The 8,121-nt window shown below is 34.0% G+C and overlaps 1 pseudogene across 1 annotated transcript; it reads right to left on the bottom strand.

Annotated features, from left to right (window-relative positions):
• Nucleotides 1–986: 986 nt before the first annotated feature.
• LOC308347738 (translationally-controlled tumor protein-like) lies at nt 987–1,587 on the bottom strand (annotated as a pseudogene). The gene has a single exon. The product of its transcript is annotated as a translationally-controlled tumor protein-like (transcript).
• Between the last annotated feature and the right edge of the window lie 6,534 nt (nt 1,588–8,121).

The raw sequence follows: 8,121 nt of genomic DNA, 5'->3' as shown, positions 1-8,121 counted from the left end.
GTATGATTCTACTTATATGTGGAACATAAGAAAAAAAAAAAACAAATGAATAAGCAAACAAAAAGCAGAATTAGATCTATAAATATAGAGAACAAATGGAAAGGGAAGAGGGATGGGAGATGGGCAAATTGGTGAAGGGGAGTAAGAGATACAAGCTTTCAGTTACGGAATGAATAAGTCATAGGAAAAATAGATAAAGAATAGGGAAATAATGGTATAGTAATAGTATTGTATGGTGACAAGTTGTAGCTACACTTGGGGTGAGCATGGCACACTGTAAAGAGAAGTTGAATCACTGTGTTGTATATCTGAAACTAACGTAACATTGTCTATCAATTACACTGCAATTAAAAAATTATAAAAGATTTTTAAAAAGACAAAGATTGTCAGTCTGGCTAAAATAATCCCGCAATATAAGGAAAATATTGAAAATACTAGGAAACAATAAAGTTTCACTAAAAATATGGTTTGTGTTGTTCAGTAAGAAAGTGGGTTAAAGTTAGTATTAATATAGACTATTTGGACCATACAATTAATATGTTTGACTAAACTGACATATAAAATACTACACAAACTATGTGCATTTCAAGTGCATATAGAATATTTATAAAATTGGACCAGAAAATGAATCATAAAGAAAATTTCAAGCAATTTCAAGCATTTGAATCAGCTAGAGCACATCCTCTAACCAAAATATAATTAAGTCATAAACCATGACACAAAAAGTGTTTTAGAAAAGCCTTGTGCCGTCTACGGCCATACCACCCTGAACGCGCCCGATCTCGCCTGATCTCGGAAGCTAAGCAGGGTCAGGCCTGGTTAGTACTTGGATGGGAGAAAAGCCTTGTGCCAAACTTTTTTTTTTTTTTTTTTTTTTTTTTTTAGTAAATGCATTTTATTTTTAGACAACCTACATGACTTTTTTTTTTTTTCTTAAAAACAATGCCTCCACTCTAGATAAATCAAGGTCAAAATAAATGAAGAGCTCAAGATGACATCCGTCCCATTTGTCTAAGTCCTGGCATCTGAATGAAAAGCAACAGCCAGTTCTGACAACAGGTGGTACCTTCAAAGTTAACAGCCAAATTCATTATCATTTTTCCAATCTAAACCATCTTTAAAGAAAATCATATATGGGGTCACACCATCCTCACAGAGACCGACAGAGCAACCATGCCATCTAGATTCATGTTTTCACTGATAAAAAACGGGTAGTTTTTGAAATTAACAAGGATGTGCTTGATTTGTTCTGTAATCCCTGCCACAAAAGATTTTACTCTATCTGGCCTCTTTTCTTCAAGTGTGAGTTTGACTGATTCCATAGAATCTTTGATGTACTTCTTGCAGGTTTCCTGCAAGTGCTGGTTCACAATAATATCAATACCAGTAACTATTGTGGTTTTGGTACTTTCCCCTTGGACCTTCCATGGAGACATTTTCATCAATGAATGAGTCATCAATGTTACCCTCTGTCCTACTGACCATCTTCCCCTCCACCTCCAGGCACAGCCTGTCTGGGATCTCCCAGATCTTTTAGATGTCGGAGAACATCTCACCATGGCTGATGAGGTCCTGGCAGATCATCATACCTGCTGCTGGAGGGAGATGATGGTGGTGCTAGTTTCGCAGGAGCCTGAGCTCCAGCCAGAGTGGCATTCAGTGGGGGGTGGGAGAAAGCTGTGACAAATGTTTTAAAAATACACTTTTAAGTAACTTGTGTGTCAAAGAATACATTTTAAATAGATTAAGAACATATTTTAACATAAAAGGTAATTCAATATAGTTCATATAAAACCATTTGAAAAAAAATCTGAATGCTCAGCAATATGGAGTAGATTGTAATAGCTCAACCATTCCATTGACAACAAATAGGAAAATCTGGAAATTTTCTGTATTTATTTATTTTTATAGGTGGGTGGGGGGAGGAGCAGAGGGAGAGGGACAAGCAAGCTCCATGTTGAGTGCAGAGTCCAGCCAAGGGCTTCATCCCACCACCCTGAGATCATGACCTCAGCTGAAATCAAGAGTCCAAGGCTTAACTCACTGAGCTACCCAGGCACCCCAGAAAATCTGGAATAATTATAAAAATTATATATGTAATGTCTACACACTGCTGAAGGAGAAATAAGGACTACAAGGAGTAAAACTCAACAGAAGTGATAAACTTTGAGAGATGAGCTGATGTTCTGCAGCTGTCTTTGGAAGCCTTCTGACTCTTCTGGTTGCCTATCCTGGCTGCAGGTTAGAAACTGTGAATCTAAGCTTGACCCAGGCATAGGGCCACTTACAGGAGCAGAGAAACCAGCCATGTTTCCGGTGGTCACACAAGGCAGGAGTGATATATTGAAAACTCCAGGGGCTTAAACCTCTTGACTGATTACTATCTCAATGAGGATTGTCAGGGAAAATACAGGACACCCAATTAAATTTGAAACTTAGGTAAACAGAAAATACTTTTTAAATGTAAGTATGTCAAATTTTGAACGGGACATACTTGTAGTAAAACTTTAATTGGCCATTTATCTAAAGTTCAAATGTACTGTCTTTTTTTTTTAATATTTTGATTAATCTGGAAACTTTTAAGACATTTTCTGAATCCCTAAGAGCTGGGAAGACAGAAACAAAGAGAAAACACTAACTAATACATTAGATGTAAGATAATTGTTCATCTTATTTTTGTAATGTCTGAAAATCTGAACTTGCTTAAAAAATAAGTTTAAAAAAGTGCAAAAAGAAAGAATCATTAATCATTTCACAAGTCAGAAATTTATGGCACCACATCCATCTTAATAAACACACCCACCCCAAGTAATGTCAAAATTAAACACAACAAAGAAAGAAAATAGAGTGAAGAGTGCTGAAGCCTAGTCCAACTAAGGCTGTTGGACTGAAACAAATATTCAAGGTTTCATTCACATTTTTTTGTAGAATATGACTGAAATGGAAACAAAATAAATATTTTGCAATTTACATACTACTATTATTCAAGAAAAAGTTTTTACTGTAATTCACTTATAAATAAAAAATGAAATATTTTTATTTGAATATAATTTTTAACATTGAAAACAATGGAAGAGACATTTATATACCTGGTATCAGAAAATAGCTGAACTCTTATTACCAGGAGTTATCTTCATAATAGCTCATTTTTTTCACTCTTTGAACACCTTAAGTGTAGGAGTCCTGTTCTTTTTTTTTTTTTTTCCTAATAGAAACAAGAGTACCATATTCAGGTACTCATAATAATATTTGTAAACCATAAGGGACTCTTAATCTTAGGAAGCAAACTGAGGGTTGCGGGGAGGGGAGGGGCGTGGGGGTGGTGGACATTAAGGAGGGCATGTATTGTAATGAGCACTGGGTATTATGTAAGACTGAAGAACCCACGCAACAGTACCCCAGAAATAAATACTAAATTATATGTTAATTAATTGAATTTAAATTTAAAAAATTATATTGGTATCCTATCTGGCATCTTCCTGTACATACACACACCCACACACAGCACGAAAAATTATAATGGCACAAAAATTGCCAAGCAAGGATAAATAAGAAGGAATGACCTTTAAACTACACTGTAACTATATGTGTAGTCACAGATTTACAGATACACTACTAAAATTGTCAGTGGTACCTCCAGAAAAGAACAACATATTTATATATTTAAGCTAACTTCAAACAAGGGAGGTCATTCTTTACTAGTTTCTTGGCATTTTATGTTGTTTTACAACTTGGATCAAAAATGGGCATGAAAAAAAAATGGGCATGAAACAAACATCATACGTTAATTAGATTTTCAGGAAACATTTTATAATATTTGGCACCAGAATTTGATGAGTAAGATGTATAGATGAGTAAGATGTAAAGTCAAGGAGTCGGGAAAATTGACAGATTAGATTGAAAGCTGGATGGAGAGCCAAAGAACAAGAGGTAAAGAAAAGATCAAATTTCTTAAAAGTCACCTTGAGGTTAGTTTGGCTAAGGGGCTGATATTTGTAACATTTAATATATAATTGTAAGACCCAAAATGACATTAATATCAGTTAGTTAGTTATTAATATCAGTTAATATCAGTTAGCCCTGATTTATGCAATCTAAGAAAAATTACCTATGATATTCTTTAGGAATATCTTATAATAACAAATTCCATTTATTAGTTTCTTTTTTTTTTTTTACAATAATTTTTGAGCTCCTCTGCCAAACTAGGCCCTATTGTAAGCTTTGATCACAGCAGTGAATAAGTAGGGGAACATTCCTGCCTCCTTAGGGCCCCTTTCCATTGAAGACATATATATATTAATTTTTTTATATTTTTAATTTTTAAAGAACATCAAGAAGAAAATAAAGAGCTAAAGGAGAAAGCACCGGACGTGCGTCAGGTGTAGAACATTACTTTAGATGGTGTACTCGGGGAAACTCTATGAAGAAGTAAGTTTGGGGTTGAGGCCTGAATGATGACAGGTGCTCAACCATGAAAAAGTTGAAGAAAGAATTTGAGGGGCAGAAAAAATAACTGGTCCTTAGCCACTGAAGTAGAAATGATCTTGATATTAAACCACAACTGTCCTATATTTTTCAAAAGATTTTATTTATTTATTTATTTGAGAGGGGGTGGGGGTGGGGGGCAGAGGGAGAGGAAGAAAGGGAATCCCAAGCAGGCTCCATGCTGAGTGCAGAGCCTGACTCAGGACTCAATTGCATACCCTGAGATCATAACCTGAGCTAAAACAAGGAGCTGGACACAACCAAAGGAGCCACCCAGGTGCCCCCCTGTTCTACCTTTTCATGAGGATTTTTACCTAAGAATATTCACTCATGATAGTTATTACTACTGATTTCACATAAATTTTGTGGACTTGTGACTCTAGAAATGCAATTATAACTCATACAGTGACAGCTGCCTTGTCTGTCTTGATATTCATCAGACAGCATGTCTTGACTTGATGACTGGCTGCACTGAAAAATCTTAGGAGAGATTTTCTGTACTAAAAGATTACTGAATATCAAAATCCATTTTTATTCTCCTTATAAAGACATCTGAAATTTGAGACCAAAAAGAAAATATACAGATTCTCAAAAATGAGAGAGATGGCAATCTAATTTAAGATATAATTTTTATTTTGTCATTCATTTCATGTTTTGTTTCTCAAATACTATTTTTCAAGGTACTTCTTACTTAAAAATAAATAGAATACCCAGGTATTCTAAATAGAATACCTAGGTAACAGCTACTCTATTTTTAAATAAAAGGACATTTAAGGGTTCAAATTGATGGCAATGATTTTTTAAAGATCTCAACAGCCTGCCCATTATACATATTCCCTAATTTCCTCTTCAGTCAACAAATTTCATTTATATGTCTCCAACTTACATGATTCTAAGTCAAATATTATGACTGAAATAAAATAGAAAAATGAAGAATAGTTGGCACAAAGAGATCTGGAAAACCCTCGCCTTTCATTATCTTATATAAAAAAGTGGAAAAAATTTTCTCTGAATATCCATCACTGCCACACAGTCACACACATGAACAACAGACAACAAACACTATGTGATGATTCTTCATTTTCTCAGTATAATCGAGGACGTTGTCAATCTTGTCTCTTTCATCTCTTACCTTTCACATATGGTTAACTATTAATTACCAATATGTTCATCCCCTATATATTTTTATTCCGTCACTCTTCTTCTACCCCTACTTCAATTGTCTTTATTTAGGAAGCTACCATCTCCTATCTGTTGGTCAACATGCTTCTCATGTTGTCTTACCTCCCTATTCCAAATCTGTTCTTTGGAGCACTGTCAGAAGAGTCCCTCCATATGAAAAATTATTGTGTTTGTGTTTCATTCTTGCTTAAATTCCTCCAGTAGTTTCACAAGCTCAAAGATTAAAATGCAGGCCTTTTCATGTGACATATAAGATTATACAGAATCTCTAAGGAAGCACTGCCTGAATGAGTTATTTTTTTCTCTCAAATTAAGGCCTGTGATTGATCCCCCAAACATTCACAGGTAAATACTCAGAGTTCTCTAAGTTCAAGGCAAGTTATGAATTTTATAGATGACAACTTAAAAGCATATGTTGAGCAGAAAATTCAGTATCATGATCTGTGTGCTAGAGGATTTAATGAATACATCAGTGATAGGGTTGGTAAAAGTCCTATGGGAACACAATTCTTGAACTGGTACTTCAGATTTAAGGGGTCAGAGAGGAATCTGGAGAAACTGTATTTAAGCTGTAATCAAAAAGATATTTAGAAGCTTTTTAGGAAGAGTTGAGGAATGGTGATACAATGGAACAAGTTCTAGAAGACGAAAAGTGTATTTTCAAGTAAATAAGAATTTAATATTTATGTATGTGCCCAGGTTGTTTTTGTATTTATACCTCCAGAAACTTTTTATCTTATAATAATTCATATTACTATTTGTGTAATTATAGATTAAATGTTTGAAATTTAAAGCATTGTTTAGAGAAAGGATATAGAGATTCTAGCTCAAGTCCAAGAATCCTCTTTGTAAGTTAGGAAAACATTATTGAGCCTTCCTACATTGTTTATGTTATAAAATTTATTTCTAAATAAAATTCCACGATAACAAAATATTTGAAAATATTTGAGTATTAACATTAATTTTTATTTATTTTTTTAAGATTTTTAAAAATTTATTTATTTGACAGGCAGAGATCACAAGTAGGCAGAAAGGCAGGCAGAGAGAGAGGAGGAAGCAGGCTCCCTGCTGAGCAGAGAGCCAGACTCCAGACTCAGGGCTTGATCCCAGGATACTGAGATCATGACCTGAGCGGGAGGCAGAGGCTTTAACCCACTGAGCCACCCAGGCACCCCTATTAACATTAATTTTTAAAGAGACATCATATTAATAAACACGATAACACTTAGGAATGTTTCAAAACTGAAAATATCTTCTGATGGGATACTAAATACCTCTTCATCTTTGATTTTTATTCTCTTATTTTTCTATTTATGATTTTTCAAAAGTTAATTGTAGTTGACCAGCCGCAAAATCATCAGAAAATATTTAGAAAAAAAGGCAATTTAGGAAAAGATGTGTAAAATATAAAAATATCTGGTGGTCAGAAGATACATTCTAAAACAGTAAAGACAAAAAAAGCTCTCATAATTGGACTTTACCGTTGAAAGGACAGAGAGTCTGATGAAGTACAAATGGAGAAGTACAAATGGAGAAGAAAAAGAAGAAAGGAGATTTGTAAATCAACTAATTTACTTTTCAAATGGAAACTAATTTATTTTATTTAAAGTTCTCAGGCACCTTTCTTCTACTGGTATTTGTTTTTCCAGCTCATTAAGTTTCTGAATGATTAATCTTTGCTCTCAAAGGAAAGAGAATGAGATTATTTGGTGAAGTGTGGGAGAGCTGAAACCCTCAGGACATAGCTTAATCCAACAAGAAGGAACTCAGGGCTAAGGCTGTCAAGACATTCTTAATAAAAAAACAATGATAATATTTCTCTCTTAGTTTTAGTACACTATAAACACAGAAGGAGACATGCCATTTACCTAGTGGTCTGGAGTACACATACATACATACATACACACATATATATGTAAATATATATATATATACACATATATATATACACACACACACATATATATATTTCAATATAATTAGCTCTATTGGTTCATTCTGGAATTGGAAAACCAATGCACAATTCTCACAGAAAATACACTAGAATTAAGATAACCTATTATTATTATGCCTCATTTGTAGGAAAAAAAATCAGGAAGTCAGATTTTCTCCTAAAGTGACATGTTCAGGTAATTAAGGCCCAGATCTCTAAGTGCCATATAAAAATGCAATTTTACAAAGTAATTATTCCTAATACAGTAAAAATTACCAGGCCTTTTTTGATAAGTCAAATTGAAGAATTTAAAAATGTATTGAATTATCAGAAGTTAAGATCTCCTTGCATATAGTTTAAGCCCGTTACAGCTAGTTATTATCTTAACCACGGAGATTGTGGGGATATACAACAATGGAGAGGCCCTTAGCTAAATGCACATTTAATTGCCACCTTTAGGATGTTCTAGCTGAATACTTTTATCTTGCTTCAACAATTCTCCATAGATGACAAAGTTCTTT

The sequence above is a fragment of the Martes martes genome (assembly GCF_963455335.1).
Source record: "Martes martes genome assembly, chromosome: 8".
In the NCBI taxonomy this organism is placed as follows: domain Eukaryota; kingdom Metazoa; phylum Chordata; class Mammalia; order Carnivora; family Mustelidae; genus Martes; species Martes martes.
This window is presented reverse-complemented; position numbering and strand designations above follow the sequence as displayed.